The sequence below is a fragment of the Hyperolius riggenbachi genome, chromosome 1 (assembly GCF_040937935.1).
Source record: "Hyperolius riggenbachi isolate aHypRig1 chromosome 1, aHypRig1.pri, whole genome shotgun sequence".
Taxonomy (NCBI): Eukaryota; Metazoa; Chordata; class Amphibia; order Anura; family Hyperoliidae; genus Hyperolius; species Hyperolius riggenbachi.
Genome location: NC_090646.1, coordinates 432,682,512 through 432,701,222, shown reverse-complemented (window position 1 = coordinate 432,701,222; position 18,711 = coordinate 432,682,512). Strand labels below are relative to the sequence as shown.

Here is an 18,711-nt window from a genome sequence, read left to right as displayed (position 1 = left end):
CTTAACCATCCTGTTATACTTCAGACTAGTTCCAGGGTGTTGATGATCAAGGAGCTCACACCTATAGACTAGACATTGTTGATTATTTGTTATGACCTTCTGCTTTCCTGACCTCTCTTCTGATCTCTGATTTTGTACTTCGCTATATCTGATACTCCGTTGCCAAACCTTGCTTGCCTTAGGATTCCGAGTCTGTCTCCTTCCTCTGTACCTAATCTGTCTGTCTGTTGCCGACCTGGCTTGTCCGACCTCGAGAACTATCTCCTCTGTTTAGAGATAGTTCACAGATCTGTCAGTGACACTCCACCATTGGTGTCACTCACACTCTGGTCCTTCCCATTCTCAGCCTGACTCCTCCCCTTGGGGGAGCCTCAGGCTTTTGAAAGGAGCCTGTTCTTTGGGCAGTGTCTCTACTGCCTTGCACCCTCTATACGGGTGCTCTCCTCAAAGTATTACTGTTGCACCAAACACTCATATTACTCGGGTGTCCAGAGGTTAGAGATATATCTGATTATCGGTGATACTGCAGATCATCAATAATCGGATATATATCTGTATTCTCGGTGATACTGCAGATCACCGATAATCAGATCCTCTCTGTGTTACACCGATCGTTACATAAACTAACCGACATTTTACTCGGAGTGAAAATGATCATAGTAAAATATCAGAAAGAATAATTGTAATTTTACTAAAGCTAAACATAACTCTATTCTCTCACTGAACTGTCCCTCCACTGGTGCCAGGGGCGGACTGGCCCGGGAGGACGGGGGTCGATTGCCCCCCGGGCCGCCTCCTGTACTTTGTGTCAGGGCCGATGCTTATGCTATAGAAGCGGCTCCCTCCCCCGAACGTAGTGTTGGCAACCGCCCGCTGTCTGGTGAGTTTGTCCCACAGCAGCACTTCAAGCTGCGGGACCTCGCTCCGACTACAGATGCTGCTAGGCAACAGAGGTCCTGCCCCCTGCCAGCAGCGACAAACAGCCAGTGAGGAGAGAGCAGCTCAAGCGCGTCATTTGAAGTGGCCTAGGCTGCCTGCCGGAGGATTCCAGTCTTGCCTTCCTTGTGAAAGGAAAGATGACAACTTTCTCCCTCATTCCCAGCGTCCTGCTTGAAGCTGGGACACTGATCATGGCAAACATCAGGTACATACAGACCAGACAGATACTGTCTTTTGTAAGCGGACACCTCCTCCCCATTTGTTTATTGTGCTTTGCAAAGGCCAGCTCCGATTACACTAGCCCTGCATCTCCCTGTCTCCTGTATAACTGTAACCCTTTCACTGCTGCCTGCTGGTGTTAGCGGATTTAGCTTTTTGCAGCACTGGTACTTTTTATCATGCATATTTATGTATTGTTGTACTTTGGCTGCACACTGATGTATTGCACTAAGCATAGGACTTCCAAGGCAAAATATATAATCCTATTTTTATACTCACCTGGGGCTTCTTCCAGCCCTGAGCAGCTATCTCAGTCCCTCGCCACAGCCCTGGTCCTTTGCGTTTTCCCTGCTGGCCTTCCACTGGCGGGGTCGGTTCTTCTGCACCTGCCTGTGCATCCACATCATCTGGCGCATACTGCGCTTGCACATTAGTTGTGTACAAGTACAGTATATGCCAGATGATGTTGACGCACAAGAGCAGAAGAGCCAACCCCGCCAGTGGAAGGCCAGCAGGGACAACGCAAAGGACCAGGGCTGTGGGGAGAGACTGAGACGGCTGCTCAGGGCTGGAAGAAGCCCCAGGTGAGTAAAAAATAGTATTTTTTACTTTGCGTCGGAAGTTCTTTAAAGGAAACCTTAAAGTGTACCTGTGTTGTGTACTGGTGCGCCAGCCCCATGAAGTGCTCCCTCGCTGTCCTCTCCGGTTGCTTTTTTGTCTTCTAATATTACACAACACCCCCCCCCCCCCCAGTACTCTGGCCACTCACAGCCAGTCATGCGCTTCTGCACATGCCCTGCCACGCATGCACCAACGCTGCTCTCCCGTGCCCGGGAGTGCTCTGCGCCTGCACAGTATTACTCCCAGCTGTGGGAGCGGAATGGGGGGAGGCGGAAGAGGCGGTCGTGCTGCACCTGTGCAGAAGAGTGCAGCCAGCCAGATTACTGTGGGGGACTACACGACAACGGTGCGGGCGGAGAGGACAGCGATGGAGCCCACGCACCTCATTAAGCTGGAGGAAGCCCCATGTAGGTATAAATATACCACTTCTCAGGTTTCCTCTAAGTAAACCTAATGTGCTCAGTGTAACTTACCTAGGGCTTCTTGTAGTCCTTCTGGTCCTTCTCTGATATCCATTCAGTAACTGTTCCATCTGAAAATTGCATGTGCCTTCTGAATTGCGCACCCGCAGCCTGGAGCATTCTGCATTTGAAAAGTTTGTAAAAATTGCTACTGCACACATGGCGAACATTCCCAACTATGGGAGCACGATCAGGGAGGCGAATGGCCATGCCTGGTCCGGGGTCCCTCACCCTCTGCAGGGGCCTTGGGCTGATCTGCCCCTGTGCTCCACTGTACCCCTTAGGGCCCTTTCACACTTAATGCGTTGGTATGCATTAGTACGCGTTGGTACACGGTTTTTCCACAGCAGTGCATTGTGAAAAAGGTTTCAGCTAAAACTCGTTAAGTGGGAACTGTGCCATAGGAAAACATGGGCATTACTTTGAAAATCAGTTTTCTTTCAGTTATAACTGAGAACAACTGATTAGGTGGAAAAGTAGACTTAAAGAGAAACCGTAACCAAGAAGTGCACTTCATCCCAATCAGTAGCTGATACCCCCTTTCCCATGGAAATCTTTTCCTTTTCACAAACGGATCATCAGGGGGCGCTGTATGACTGATATTGTGGTGAAACCCCTCCCACAGGTTCCTGTGAGGACCATAGTCCTGGCAGTTTCCTGTCTGTGAACCTTGTTGCATTGTGGGAAATAGCTGTTTGCAACTGCCAAAAAAAGTAAGCAGCAGCTACTTCCACTGACATCACCTACCAGCAGTAAAAATGTCACCATGTGATAAATGTCAGAATGTAAATCAGGGAGAGGAAAGATTTTACAATAGGCAAACACTCACTAAATCATTTATACATAATTATTGTAAACACAACGGGGAACAAAAGTGACACGGGGACAAACGAGATACAGGGGAACAGGTGACACAGCGAGACAACAGGCAGAAGGGGAACAGGTGACACAGGGATATGAGGTGACACAGAGGGGCACAAAAGAGACACAGGGGTAACAGAGGGGGACAAAAAAGGCACAGGGGTAATAGGTGACTTAGAGGGGGACAGAAGAGGCACAGACATGATAGTGTTCTAACTTAAGAAAGGATTCAGTTTAAGAACAAACCTACATTCCCTATCTCCTTCATTAACCGGGGTCTACTTGTATTTCACTAGCTTCTTTATTAGGCATGTCTTGCTAGTACGGAACATTTTTTTTTTGCCATCAGAACTGCCTGAATATTTTCTGGCATTCCTCAGAGATTTTTGGTCCATACTGACATGATAGTGTCATGCAGTTGGCCCCACCCACATCATGGCACGGTCACGCCCATTTTGTCATTCGCCTCACTGTCCTAGCCCCCCCAACGCCCCCCTCGGGCCTCTGGGTTGTGTTTTCCCCCCAGGCCAAAAGGTCCCAGTCCTCCCCTGACTGGTGCCTAAATATATCCCCCCCCCACAACTAAGCCCCCATGGGGAGATGGGCTAGTCCAAAACCTGTCGGTTTTGTCAGATACTACTACTACTACTACATACTGTAAGTGACAGAAAAATAGGAGAAACGTAATTTATTGCTCATTTTACTCTGTAAGAAACGTACTTCTTATCTGTATATGTTTACATGTATTTAACATTTTAAGATTTTTATGACAGTGGTCCTTTAACTATTCCCCCAAGGCTAACCCTAACCACCACCCCTCCACGGCTAACCTTAACCACAACCCCCTACAGCTGACTTTACCACCACCCTATACACGCACGCGCACACACACACACACACACACACACACACACACACACACACACACACACACACACACACACACACACACACACACACACACACACACACACACACACACACACACACACATACATTTACTTGTGGATGACACTAACCCTGTCCTTGGAATTCAGATGAGACATTATTGTGTAACATAATGTAATGAAATCTAGTCTAATCCTGATGGGAAATAGGAATCCCATCATAAGTTGTCTTGTTATGTAAATAGTTTCTGACAACATCTTTTGAAGTACTATTGCCATGCTTTTGAGATTGGCAGATTGCATTTCTTAAATGCAGTAACCTGTTTTGTGCTACTCTGAGTATCAGCTGTTGCTAACTGGCTGCATCCAATGGAACAGTGGCGTAGCTATAAGGAGCTGTGGGCCCCAATGCAAGTTTTACAATGGGGGCCCCTCCAAGCACTCTATACATAACAATTAATACGGGGCACCAAAACCTGCCAATGGCAGCTTCGGTGTCAGAGGTGCTAGAAGGGGATGGGGAACAGTTTGTTAATAATTACCACTATTCAAAGTATGTATAGAAGTGGTTAATATGAGCACAGGACCAATAGAAAGCTAATACTGTAGTTGAGGGAGGGCCCTTCGGGACCCCGATGCGGTTGCATCCTCTGCAACCCCTATTGCTACACCCTGCAAAGGAAAAACAAGGTTTTCCAGGAATATATGATCTGCAAACTACATTTGTTCTATGAAATCGGACAGTCACCTAGCAACAGCACCCCTCCCATCCTCCCATCTGCTGCTAGATTCCAGGTAATTGCATGGATTCTTAGTTAATTACTTATGAGTACACCTTTTTATTTCTATATCTGTGAGATCCTTTCTAACTTTTTGTATGCTGTCCAAGGTTACAGAAGTACCAATCCTCCTGATCAGAAAGAAACCAGAAATGAATGACGCAATCTTAGGAATTTTTTTACAGAGTTTCTTTTTCTTAGTCCCCTTTTCATCTATGATTATTCACTCTTTTGGTCAATTGTATTAAAATATTAGTTGCACTATATATATAGGACCATACTGTACATATATACAGTATATTGAACATGTGATCATGCCATCTTGAGTAGATATGTTACTGCTCCTGTTCACATATATTTTAGACCAAAACACAGTACAGGACTAGAGATGGCTCGAACGTACAGGACTAGAGATAGCTCACGTAGGTAGGTGCACTGAACAAGTAGGTATGCAGTGATTGGTATTACAAATGTGCAGCTGTCACACACACAGGTATCGTGAACAGGTGCAGTGACTGGTATATAATATAACGCTGCATGAGCTCACGTAGGTAGGTGCAATGAACAGGTAGGTATGCAGTGATTGGTATTACAAATGTGCAGCTGTCACACACAGGTAGTCACTGAATGTGCTGGGCCTGGCAGGGGCACAGTAGGAATTACCAAGGGGCCAAGGGCCAGCTGCGACTGACTGACAGGGCGGTATATGCCACACAAGTGTCTGTGGAACACACACAAAAAAAAAAATAGATCACAAGAACAACATTAGCTCAAAAGAGCTGTTGAGGGGTGCTTTTTAGCAATAAGTATCAGCAAGGAGCAAGCTAACAAGCCTAACACAAGAGCCTAACTAAGCTTTCTCTATGTCTACAGCACGTTCTCTCCCTTGTCTAATTACTGCAGCCACACGAGTGAGCGAAAAGGCTGACGTTGCCTGCCTTTTATAAGGGGGTGTTGTATAAGGGGGCCTGTTGTATAGGGGGTGGGTAAAACTCGCATATAGTTCGCGGTTCACCGCGAACGACCGAAGTTCGCGCAAATCGGTTCGCAGTCGAACCGTTCGGGCCATCTCTATACAGGACGGTTGGTGAGTAGGTGGTTGTTTCTCGTTGCTTATAATTCCTATTTAATGCAAAGTTTTACAGGTTCTTATACCGTCTGTACAAAAAGATTTCATCATCAGGAGTATAAGGTAAGTCATCTGCTTCCTGGGAAAAATCAGAAAGTGTACCACAAACTCGCTCTGACAGCATTAGCTCACTAAGCTCACGCTGTAATTTTTTTCTTGTGACACAATCCAGACATCACCACCCAGACAATCAGCTGTTGCTATATAGGTGGCTGTCCTAATACAGCTTGTAGATTGTAGATTCCTGCATTCTTCTCAAGTATAGGAATGCAGAATAGAAAAAGAGACTACTATACCTTCATACCAAAAGAGAACTAGACTTTCACTGTGCATCAGAATGTGAACTGTTTGTGAAGCGAGATTAAGATTACTCTTTGCACTAAGCAGTCTGGACTATAATATGCAGAGACAGATTTCTGAAAAAGGCCACAAAGGCCTGGGTCTTGGCTGACTGCAGGCCAAGGGGGTGGCTGGGCATGGAAGAGTGATTGTTGCATGTGGAAAAAGGTAACTGCAAATGGAAAACAACACATGGAAGAGGGGAGCTGCTGCTCAAAGAAGTCATACCTGAAAGAGAAAAGCTGCTGTACATGGCTGATACACATGAGTGGGTGGGTAATACATCGAAAGGGGGACAGGGGTGCTACACATGTAAGGGGAGCAACAAAAAGTTAGCTTATGGGCACAACACATGTAAATTTGGCCTCGATGATACAGCAAAATCCCCATTATCCGGAACTCAGGCAAGCGGAAGTCTCAACTAACAGACGTGCCTGAGGAATAACAGGGACTGCTTTTTTTTTGGGGGGGGGGGGTGGGCAGGTTTGGAGGCATTAAAATACTTACAGAGCCTCCAGCATCTTATAGCCTTCCTGCAGCTCCTAGCAGCTTTCTGGTGTTCGTGTATGGAAACTGGTGTGTCACCTGACCCGCATCCTGGTCAGGTGACACCAGCTTCAGCGCACAGAAGAGACCGGAAGCCACTAGGAGCAGCAGGTAGGCTACAAGAAATCACTGGAAGCGAAGCTAGTGCTTGGGGGTGGGGGGGGGGGGGGAGTTTGTGCTTTTTCGGCCAGTTGTTCAAGCAACCGGCAAGCACAAGTATTCGTCATCAGGTGATCCCTGCTGGTGCCGGATACTGGAGACTGCAGTGGGTAGATCTCTTATTATCCATCATTTTTAATCTGATATCGACCTCTTCATGTTAACCTCTAACAACTTCTTTAAGATGTATAAAATGGTTAGGGAATGGTGAGCTTTTTACATTACCAGCTTTGATATAAATAAGAGGTGTATTTCTGGAGCTGAGTTGACTCTGGATTCTTACAATTTATAACTCCTAGCAGCATTTAGACTTGTGTAAACCATGAAGCAAGTTCTGTATTGCATTTCTTTTGCACTTTTGGCAGGTAGCCTGACACAGGCTTCACAGGACCTAACCGCAACACCGCAGACCTTCTAGAAACACCCTAGTCTGAAGCTTGACCTGCATCCATCATCCATCATGTAACATCTCGTTAATGGGCCTAAGGAAACATTTTACAATTTTATCCCAAACTACTGATGGTTTTACCGTGATACACGGCATCTTTTCATTAGTGCTTAACAGTTGCAGAAAGTAATCTTCTTAAATATATAAGGAATTGTGACTGATTTTCATGTTTTTCTTTAACATTAGGTCTGGCAATTCCCTGCAGGTTCCACTCAGCCATGGCTCTGATTACAGATTGCTTTCATTCCTTGTGACAAGAGTGCTTTATATACATGAGGAAAAGTGTGTGCGTTGCCCTACACAGACATATATCACAGCATCAGCACAGCACAGAACGAAGAGATTGCTTTTCAGAATACCCTAGTTACATTTGCACAGTATGTTGACCAGTTTTTGCAGCTTTGGATATACTATGAATTTATAAATGATCGCAGGTATTTTCTGAAACCCCAATGGCATTTTATAGCCTGCTTTGGTATTTTCAGTTATTAAAGGAGTTCTGTAGAGTTTTTTAAAATCAAAAAGTGTCACTTACCTGGGGCTTCTAACAGCCCCCAGCAGATATCCTGTCCTGCGCCGTCACTGAAGAATCCTCTGTTCCACGCCGCGGTTCACCGTCCAATTATTCGTATAACTAGATGAATGTCACTGCAGCTGCGCAGCCATGGCCATGTGCGTCCTTGCAAGAAAACAAGAAAACTTCGAAACTGCGTCTGCACAGTAAGCTCCCGAAGACGCGAGCGGAAGCAAGGATGCGTGCCGTGCAGCCACAGTGACATTCGATTAGTTAGACTTATAATTGGACGGTGACCCACTGGGGAGGGGCGGGGCAGGGGGAATGGAGGATTCTTCAGTGATTACGCAGGACAGAATATCTGCTGTTAGAAGCCCCAGGCAAGTGACACTTTTTGATTTAAAAAAAACGTTACAGAACCCCTTTAAGGGCTATATTATGCACAGATACAGTATATAGTACATACAATGCAATATAGAAGTAAAACAAAAACGTGATGGCAGCACAGAGGTCCTCATAGTTGTAAGCTGAAGCCAGAGGTCCATGATGGTGCATCTTGACATGCACTTTAAAGTTTTCACATGGAGCTTATGAATAAATGGACGTGTTAACTTTATTATTAATTGGGATTGTACATTTAGTATTTTGCACAAGACTTGAAGTTTCTTGGAACTGATGTGATCACATTAAACGTATATATCTTCACTTTGATACTCTATGACGATGAAACAGTACTGGACTTTACAAATTGAGATTGATAAACCTCTGAGAAAGTGGCGTTGAACCGTAAAACGTATGTCAGGCATTTGGGTGTGTCAAGGATGCATTTTGCACTGTAAAATATCTGCCTATTTTTTCCTGTTTTATTTTTGTACAATGTTGTATAATTTTATACTGTATGTTATTATAGCTACTCCGAGCCGTGCAGAAACTATGGAAAGATGCATATCATTTCAAAGCTCTCTTTCTCCTCTTTCCAATGATATATAAACCGCCGCCCTACGCCTTTTAGTTTTTGCTATTTTCGCGATTGAAATTGCCGCGGCCGTGATTTCAATCACAAAAATAGAGAAAACTAAAAGGCGTAGGGCGACGATTTAGGTGTTGCCAGAAAGAGGAGAAAGAGAGCTTTAAAATGATATCCATCTTTCCATAGTTACTTGTATTACACAGGGCGACACTTTCCCCAGTGTCAGCAGCTCCATTCAGCAGAATGGAGCTGCTGACTTTAGGAAAAAGTCACCCTGTGTAATACAATGTAACTAAGGAAAGATGGATATCATTTTAAAGCTCTCTTTCTCCTCTTTCTGGCGACACCTAAATCGTCGCCCTACGCCTTTTAGTTTTCTCTATTTTCGCGGCAATTTCAATCGTGAAAATAGCAAAAACTAAAAGGCGTAGGGTGGCGGTTTATATATCATTGGAAAGAGGAGAAAGAGAGCTTTAAAATGATATGCATCTTTCAATAGTTTCTGCACTGCTCGGAGTCCCTTTAAAGAAGACATTAAAGACATATTGAGGTTCGATGTTTAAAGGGCGCTGCTATACCAATATAATCACCAATAAAATATGGTTAGATTTTCCTCTTCCTGCTGCTACACTCTTAGGAGTTGGAGTTCCCTCTTTTCCCACTCCTAGTACAATACAAACAATTATATCAAGAAAAGAGAGTAGCGCTGGACTTGTCCCTGTTATAAAATATAAATTCCTTTTCAGGGGCGGTTCTAGACTTTTTGCTGCCTGAGGCAAACGTGAGGATGCGCCCCCACCCGGTTTGGAATGATTGCACAGCAACCGTCAATTTACTCTGTTTCAATTAATGTTCTCACATGACATGCTGCAGCTCAACACAATAGCACACTGGCTGGCTGCGAGTCTGTGAGTCTCGTTCGCTTCCTACTGTGACTACATACTGTTAGTGTAAACATAGTACAAAAATGCTGCCCCTGTAATCTCTGCCACCTGATGCAAATGTTTCACCTTGCTTCATGAGAGAACTGGCCCTATTCCTTTTATTTGTCTCAAAAACAATCATATGTTATACTATGCTGTAGTTCATGAAAATGACAGAAAGTGGTGTCTCCAATATGCGGTCTTGTCACCATAAATAGTGTAATTGACCTGATCTCAAACATAAATCGATCACTCCGCCTCCATTCATTCACACCACATGCACACTAGGAGCCAGCTGATTCCCCCTCAGTACTTCCTAGATAACAAAGTTCCCAAGTTTGGTCAATAAATATATGTTGAAAAGCATACAAAGAATAGTTTAAAAGAATATCCAGTGGGACTGGAATCCTCATGAATCCCTATCGGATATATTTTATAAATTATTGCACAGTATGCAGTACAGGTGTTAGTCGCTTATGGAGCAGCATACATAGTTAATTGCAGGCAATGCTGTAAATATAGGCGTTATGCGGAGCACTGATGTTGCAGTTACTCACAAATTCCACCGCTTCCGCTCCTGGGTTCGTCTCTATGTGTGTTCCCCCCAGCCGGCGGCGTCCCACAATCCCTCCGGCTAGCAAGGGCAGGTTTGCTTTAAAGATACAACAGGAAGTTGGTATTTCCTAAAATAACATTTCCTAAATACATTCCTAGCTTAACATTTTAAAATTATTAAAAGAGCTTGCTTTCTTTCCAGCTTCTAGAGGTACAGTAACTCTAACTTATAGCAACTACTGTAAATGTGATCCAGTTCTGATAATTCCACAGAATTAAAGAAAAGATGTAATGCAATAACTCACTGCAATTCAAGAAAACCCTATGCTCTGATTTATTACTGGTGCTTTAAATGAAGCATGCAATCTCCAACACAGAAGAGTTTTTATCAGCAGCCAGACATGAGCCGGTATTCATGCACACCTGTAAGTATTGGCACAGAGCACTAGCCAACTGTGATGTTCTGTGGCTAACAAAATAGGAAGCAGCAGGTGACCGACCACTGCAGTGTCTCGTTTCTCTGAGCATTATGCAATAAGTGGCCAAGTGTAACATCAACATCCTGCCCCACAACACACGTTCACTGCTCAGTGCACTTGACTTCTTTACTGGGATATTTACTACTTTGTAAAAGTTTACAGCACATGTGAATTAATCTTGAACAGTGAGGATGCAGCTGATTTTTATTTACTTTATTTTTATTTCACAGCATATAAAAGGTACAACCAGTGAAATCTGAATCAAATACATTTTTAGTGTGATTACACTCAGGTCGGTTTCTGGCCATTTTGGCACCCCAGGCAAGGCAATTTTTCTCTCCCTATCCCAACCTTGTGAACAGGAAGACCATAACCTACATCAATGTGTTTAGGGGGCACCAATAAGAAATTGATAATTTACATAAAAATAATGTTGTTTCTCGAAATATGATTATAAAGGATGCACAAATCATTACCAGGCCATATACAGTACATCTCACTGGCCCAAACTCACTGAAGTCATATAAAAAAAACTTCTAATAACAGTTTTGAGAGATTTGCATGCACTTTATAAACATTATACTGTTCATGTACCGCCTGGGTCTTTACAAGTTAGAATATTAATTTGCCCTCGAAATCTAATCTAAGTTGCACTGATCGACACAGCAGTGTCCATTAGGTGTTAGAATTGCAATCCATCTCTTTCTTAATGGAATTATCAGTTGATTGTAAGAATTCCATTAAGTAAAGTGCTAAGACTAGTTATGTGGTGCCCCCTCCTACAGGCATCTGCCTGGTTTGCCTATGTCTAAAAATGGCCCTGATTAAACTTTGCCTTTTAAACAGCATCATTTTCCTCAGGTACATTTGCACACACTTAGGAACTTGACAGGTATGTTATAGCAAATATCTAGTAGAACTAACTTGTTTTCTTCATCTAATGTAAATTTTAAGCTGTCTCGGATGCTTTTGTGTCATCATGTAATGTCAGCCATATCATGTCTCCCAGAACTCCACTACACTTCATTGTGGTCTACAGGCACCCATCCTTGTACCACTATTCAGGCTTTCTTTAAAGCGGAATATAACCCTGCATTTCAACTTTGCTCTAAAACATTATTTACAGTATATTATATGCAACCAGCATTTTTTTTTACTAGACCAGCATTGGAAGGGTTACAGACGCATCCGAACTTGAGTTAGATACTTTTTGTTTACATAAATGTATCTAAGTGTGGCATGTGACTCATCTCTCTCACTGAGAAGGAGTTGGAGGACAGCCAAAGAGTGTGTAACATTTCTAAATATATACATATAACTAAATAGAATGTAACTATCTGAAGGTCTGCACGGAACTTAAAACCTCTGTGTTTAACCCTTCCAATGCTGGTCTGGTAAAAAAAAAAATGCTTTTTGCATATAATATGCTGTAAATAATGTTTTAGAGCAAAGTTGAAATGCAGGGTTATATTCCGCTTTAAAAGACTACCTCCTGTTCCAACTAAATATTTCTAGGTTGAACTTAGAAATATTTTGAAACATTCTGCGCACAGTTGTTGTGTTTTTCTATGTAGGTGAGTCTTTTGGCCTTGTTTGGCTATTTGGCAGTACATCTTCCATGAAAACCAAACCAATTCTGACCAGACCTCTTCAGATTGGGGATAGATGTACTCACATTACAGCATGATTGAGCATTCTGCATTTTAGGCTACGTTCATAGTGGGACTTGCATTATTCTCCATGTAAAAACAGGAACGCAACAGAACGGAAAAGTTGCCCCGCAGGTTATACATGACTATTGTGACTATGACGACTGTGTTGCATACAGTGAAGCATATAGTTAATGAAAATGATGCTTCATTGTCATTGTTGACAAGTGCATTATGTGGTAGCGCAGACTCACTTGTGTGCAGTAGAAAGCCGCTTGTCTTCGGAAGTACTCATAGACCTGAGTACTTCAGAGGAGACCCAAAGATTTGAACACAGTGAGTAATGGAAGAGATCCCTCCCGCTACTGAAGCCAAGGTGATCAAAGTTGTGCTGATGAGTCCTGACAGAGCCAAGGAGTGGTGAGTGCTGGCATTGCAGTGGAATATTATGACCCTGCTGTTTGCAACACATGGTTGATGTGTTGTCATAGGATTGGTGCAATTTAGCATGGGACTTGGCTACTATGAGAGGTGATGAGCACAATATCTTACTACTCTCTTTTATTCCTCAAGGAATCATAAATATTATACCATGTCCAGCATAGATCATCTTTCTGTATATGAAACTCTTATGTGTATAAGAGACAGTGAATAATCCTAATTTATGTCATGGGAACAGATACATTGCACTGCAGAACTATCCTTACTGTAAAATCAAAATAGAATATGACAGACCTGATCGGAGCTGGGAGTAGAGCCAACATCTGGAGTGACGCATGAGACACTAAATTAAATATTTTTATTTCACGCATCAGGGCATTTTTCAGCAAGTACCCAAACTGCTCCTTGCTCATCTGCTTTGCAGCGGCTGTGACCACACCATCTGTTGGTAAAACCCAAGTTCCCACCAGCGCTATGCTGGACTTTATTTATTTTTGCACTCACCCCTAAACTCCCAAACACAGTTCCCACTGGTGTAGCCATATGTTTGGTTACTTAGAAGAACATGCTACTGTTACAGTATGCGCCAAGGTATGGCTGAGTGTCACAGTCAAGTCAGGCTAAAACACAAATGGACAGATAAATGAGCCTTTGGAATGGTATGTATGCCTTGTATGTGCATATACTGTACAGCATGGGTAGATTTGACATTTGTAAATGACCTGTGTTACCTTACAGCACACAGTAGTAGTTTTGTGTGTAAAAATCTTACACCTTTTTTGACCTTCAATTTATGTGTCTCCTAAAATTGTTTAGGAGCCTTTCCCTATTTATGTCTATTGACAGCAATAAACCAATGAAATGTACTTCCTAATATTGAGTTAATTATTAAAATGTATGAAATGTGTACACTGGAGTCTGATATCAGTCCATTAGATTCAAAACCAAAAAGGCGTTTCAGTTACTTCAGTATGTCAGACCCACCAGCAAGCAAGAACATACTCAGAATCATTTTAACACCACTTTTCACCTACTTTTTTTTCTACTATTTCAATTGCAGGGGTCTTAAAGGGACTCTGCGCACCACTCATGTGTATGCTTTTAAGACTCTGACCAGTACTGCAAAGTACTTAAAGATGCATACATGTAGCTTGTGCTCTCCTCTTTCATTGGATGCCTGAATCGACATTCTACACCAAATAGTTTTTGTTCGATTTTAAATTAAAAATCTCGGCTGCTATCTTGGCTATGTTATAATTTCTGGGTCACCCTGTCTTCTCTGTTAGAGAAGTGCATCACTGAATGAAGCAGGAAGAGGAAGTGACACGCATGGCCATTGCAAGAGGCTCCACCAGAGGGGTCATAGCACGACTTTGTTGGCAGTTTTCTGGCTTAAAGGCATGTCCATGAGAGGTGCTCTGGGTCTTTAAAAGTTATTTGAATCAGAAAATGAAAAATGATCTCCTAGCAGAAATCTTAAGAGAAAAAGTAAACTGAATAAGAGCCATTGTGTGTGAGTTCAGGTCTGCAGTACCTAGTAATCAATCACCTGTTTATCTCTTAAAGGAAACCTGAAGTGAGAGGTATATGGTGGCTGCCATATTTATTTCCTGTCAAGCAATACCAGTTGCCTGCCAGTCCTGCTGATCTCTTTTGGTGCAGTAGTGTCTGAATCACACACCTGAAACAGGCATGCAAATAATCCAGTCAGAGTTCAGTCAGAGCATCTGATCTTCATGCTTTTTCTGGGTCTATGGCTAAAAGTATTACGCTAGGTACACACCATACAATTTTGTGTTAGATAGATTGTGTTAGATAGATGGTTTGATAGATAATTCCCGTCATGTCCAATATTATTTCCGATCGTTTTTCTGGTTGATTTCTCATAGAAGTGAATGGAAATTGATAAGAAAAGATAAGAGAATCGAGCAGAAAATCGAGCAGAAAATCGAGCAGAAAATCGAGTGGACGGAAAATCGACCGAAAAAACACATCATGTGTATCTAGCATTAGAGGCAGAGGATCAGCAGGTATTCAGGAAATGTGCATTGTGTAAATGGAAATAAACATATCAGCCTCCGTATTCTTCTTACTTCATGTGTGCTTCAAGTAGATTTGCTGGGGGCACCATGACTTGTATTTACATCTCTGATAATTATAGCTCCCAATTGTCCATCTTTTGGTGGGACAGTCCCTCTTTATGAGCCCTGTGCCTCTGTCCCTCTTTCCTCCTCATTTGTCCCTCTTTCAGGGCTCTGTCCCTCTTTCTATGTAAATATAAATCTCTACTAAAAAATGTGTTTGATTGACTCTAAACTTTATTCCCATCCTTTAAATTGATATATTACTCATGTTAAAATGTTAATATGAAGGAAAATGAACCAGGATAGAAATGACCAGTGTGGTTTGAATTAAAAAACGACATCTTTTTCTAATTAACTCTTTATGGTATGCGTGACTAGGGTTGTGACGTGGCGTGATCAGGGGTGTGGCAGGGGCGTGGCTTAAGTGTCCCTCTTTCTCATTTCAAAAAGTTAGGAGGTATGGATAATGTGTGTTTTTGCATGAACAGCAGCAACATATTCACTAGCAGAACAAACTGGGCTATTTTTAGGTAAATTAATAGAACAACGTTCCCAAACAACAGTTAATATAGGATTATAGGATGGAACTGAATACATTTTCTTCTAGCAGACTTTATGGAGGGTATTCGCCTATGCAGGAGACAAGCAGTAGCAATATACAGAAACAACAAATTGCTACAGTGCACCAGCTGCTAATGCAGACATGTGTGGCTCCATTGCAATAAGTAGATGAAAAGTGCCCCCCCCCCAGCCTTATTATCCCTTTGTCCCCATGCAAGGCCTGCAAGGGCAAGGCTGGTATTCCCCAGAATGATTTGGAGCCCAAAAGTATGGGGTTCTACTCCCTAACCAGTACCAGCCCACATGGTCCATGATAATAGGGTGTTCTGCAAAATGCACTCCAGTCCTAATGTTACATACAAGAGGCTAATTTCTACCTCCCAGGAGAAGGTGAAGGGAATAGCGTGGGGAAGGAGGGAGACATAAAGGGAACCTGAAGTGAGTACAATTATTTAAAATAAACACATGATGTAGCTGCAAATTAATATTACATTCTAACCTCACAGTCAGTTCCTCTCAGAGGTTTACCATTTTCTTCTTACAGTGATTGACCCCTTCCAGTTCTGACAATATTTTGTCAGAACTGAAATATACCAGTTGCTGTCAGTTATATTTCAGCAGCTGTCAGTTACAACAGAATAGGCAAGGTAATGACCATGTTTCCCTATGGCTCAAGTGGGTGATATTACAGTTTAACAGTGTGGTGACCAGGAAGCTGTTATGGAGTAATGGCCATTTTTAAAGTGGAGGACGGAAAATTCCATTGATCACAGTGGACAAATGGGATGCAGGAGAGGAGAAAGAGATTGAGGAGTAGATTACACAGAAGGTAAGTATGACCTGTGTATGGTTATTTTGACTTTTTATTTTCAGTTCAGGTTCTCTTTAAGGTGGAATATGGAAGTCTGATTTAATAATGGGATCCCAAAATATTCACCCCTTTTATGACAGGGAAGTTCAAAGGGTCATTAGCTCTGCTTTGTTTCATAGTTTCAAAATAGAGTGTGATATGTAAACTGCAAATATTAGACAATGATGCAATGTTCTAAAAAAAAACAACAACTTACAACTGAAAATAAAAATATGAGACTCTTTTCTTTGCTATTGATGTTGTAATAATTATCCATACTACACATACAATTCATTATAACATAAGTTTTTTTCGCTTCAATGTCTTTTTAAGGGTGGTCTATTTAAACTGAGAACTGTCATAGCGAGTTTTCTCTCAAATAATGCAACAAAAGGTCTGGTGTGGCAATTAAATAAGAAAGAAGTATACAGATGAATATACTGGAAGAAGTCAGACGTGTTACAAACAAATGTATACAGGTGTGAGGAAAGAAGTATACAGAGAAAAAAAAGTGACTACACAAGAATATAATTTTTTTTTTTACATATTGGTATTTACTGTATTTGAATAAAATACATTTATTTGGTCTGTATTTATTTCAAATAAAATGTTAAATATTTTTTACTTAACTGTATTCAGTAAATAATTATCAAGTCATAAATTACTTCTTTTACCTATTTAGCTTGAAGAGGTTGGACATCTAATGGTCCCATTATTGGTAAAAGATGCTTTCAGATTCGACCATAGCTCTCTCAAACCCTAATGTAAGACTCGAGGCAGCTGCGGCGAACAGCACCGCCGCTGCAGCTGCCTCCATGCGGACATCCGCCCGTCCAGCGTCTAGGACGCCGAGGATGGAACGTTCGCTCGGGCAGGGGGTCGGCTTAGCGCGCGGGCGTGCGCATAGACGGAATTTTTATGCGGGGAGGAAGCCCGTCAGCTGACCTGCTGGTCGGCTGACGTCAGAGGAGTCCCACGGCGCCCAGGATTGGCTGTTGGTAGGGGGGCGTGCCAGTGGGGTCTCCTCTGCTTCTTAAGCCTCCGGGCTTCATTCAAGCATTGTCTGTTGTCGTGAATACTTGCGTGTTAGCGCTCAGGCCTTAGGCTAGTTCCCTGGTGTTGATGCTAAGGATTTCACACCTAGACTAGGATATTGCTACCTTGTTATTGTTATTTGTTTAGACTAGTTCCCGGGTGTTGATGCTAAGGACTTCACACCTAGACTAGGATATTGCTTACTGTATTGATCTCCTGTGTATGACTCTTAGCTATTCCCTCTGACTCTGATCCTGCTTTCTGATCCTGTATTGACGCCTATCTGCCTTCCTGTTGCTGAACCTCTGCCTGATTACCGATTACTCTCTTATCTCACGATCTCGTATTGATACTTACCTCTCTGTTGCCGTACCTTGCCTGCCTGACCATTCTACTCATCAGTGGGCCCTCGCTACTGGTGAGGTGTTAGCTACACCAGCTCCACTGGTGAAGCAGTTCTGCTAGGCTGCAGTACAGCCTTAATTACCTGCTCCTCTGGTAATCTGTCATTGTAGTATTACTGTATCCCTTAGCCTGCAGTACATTCTGAATCACCCGCTCCTAGGGAGATTCAGCCTCTTCAGTTTTGTTCTCCAGCTTGCGGGAGCTTGTACGCTAGTGCACGATTAGTGTACTGTTATTACCTCACCAGCCCCTCTGGTGAGGTCTCATTGCTATTAAAGTTACAGTTGCACCAAATCACTACACACTTGGCTCTTTGTCTGCTATACTGGTATTATTGGTGATTCTGCAGATCACACATAATCGGGTATAGCGTCTGCATTATTAGTGATTCTGCAGATCACCACATAATCAGACATCTGAGCTACGACACCCAACCGTTACACCTAACCCTAGATGTGTGGGTGTACTTATTCTCGCCTCCTTTTGGGCATCAAGACAAGGATTGGCCCCCCAGTATTCCCCTAACGCAATGGACAATGAGAGCTGAAATTGCTCTGGGGATGGAGACCCACGCTCCAAACTCCTTGTGGAATATCAGCCTGCATACATAAAAATATTTTAAAACTGCTGTTTTCTTAGCCCCAATCTTGACACATTGTGCATGTGCACATGAACACGCAGTGCAGAAGAAAAAGTGACATCACCAACTATCATACCACTGCACATTTATTTGCAAAATGTGTCAGCCGTTCTGGTCAGCAATGTACAGGGAATCATACTGTGAGGTTCCTTGCACATTTTGTGTCCCCATGGTCTGTGATGCAATGATATTCCTGTGGGGCTAGAACATTGGAAAA

The 18,711-nt window shown here is 42.8% G+C and overlaps 1 long non-coding RNA gene across 1 annotated transcript; it reads left to right on the top strand.

Moving 5' to 3' along the window:
* The first annotated feature begins 994 nt into the window (after window positions 1–994).
* LOC137518948 (uncharacterized) lies at window positions 995–16,925 on the top strand. The gene is made up of 3 exons (XR_011020936.1): window positions 995–1,144; window positions 7,575–7,765; window positions 16,748–16,925. It is a non-coding gene; the product is annotated as an uncharacterized lncRNA (long non-coding RNA).
* The last annotated feature ends 1,786 nt before the right edge of the window (window positions 16,926–18,711 follow it).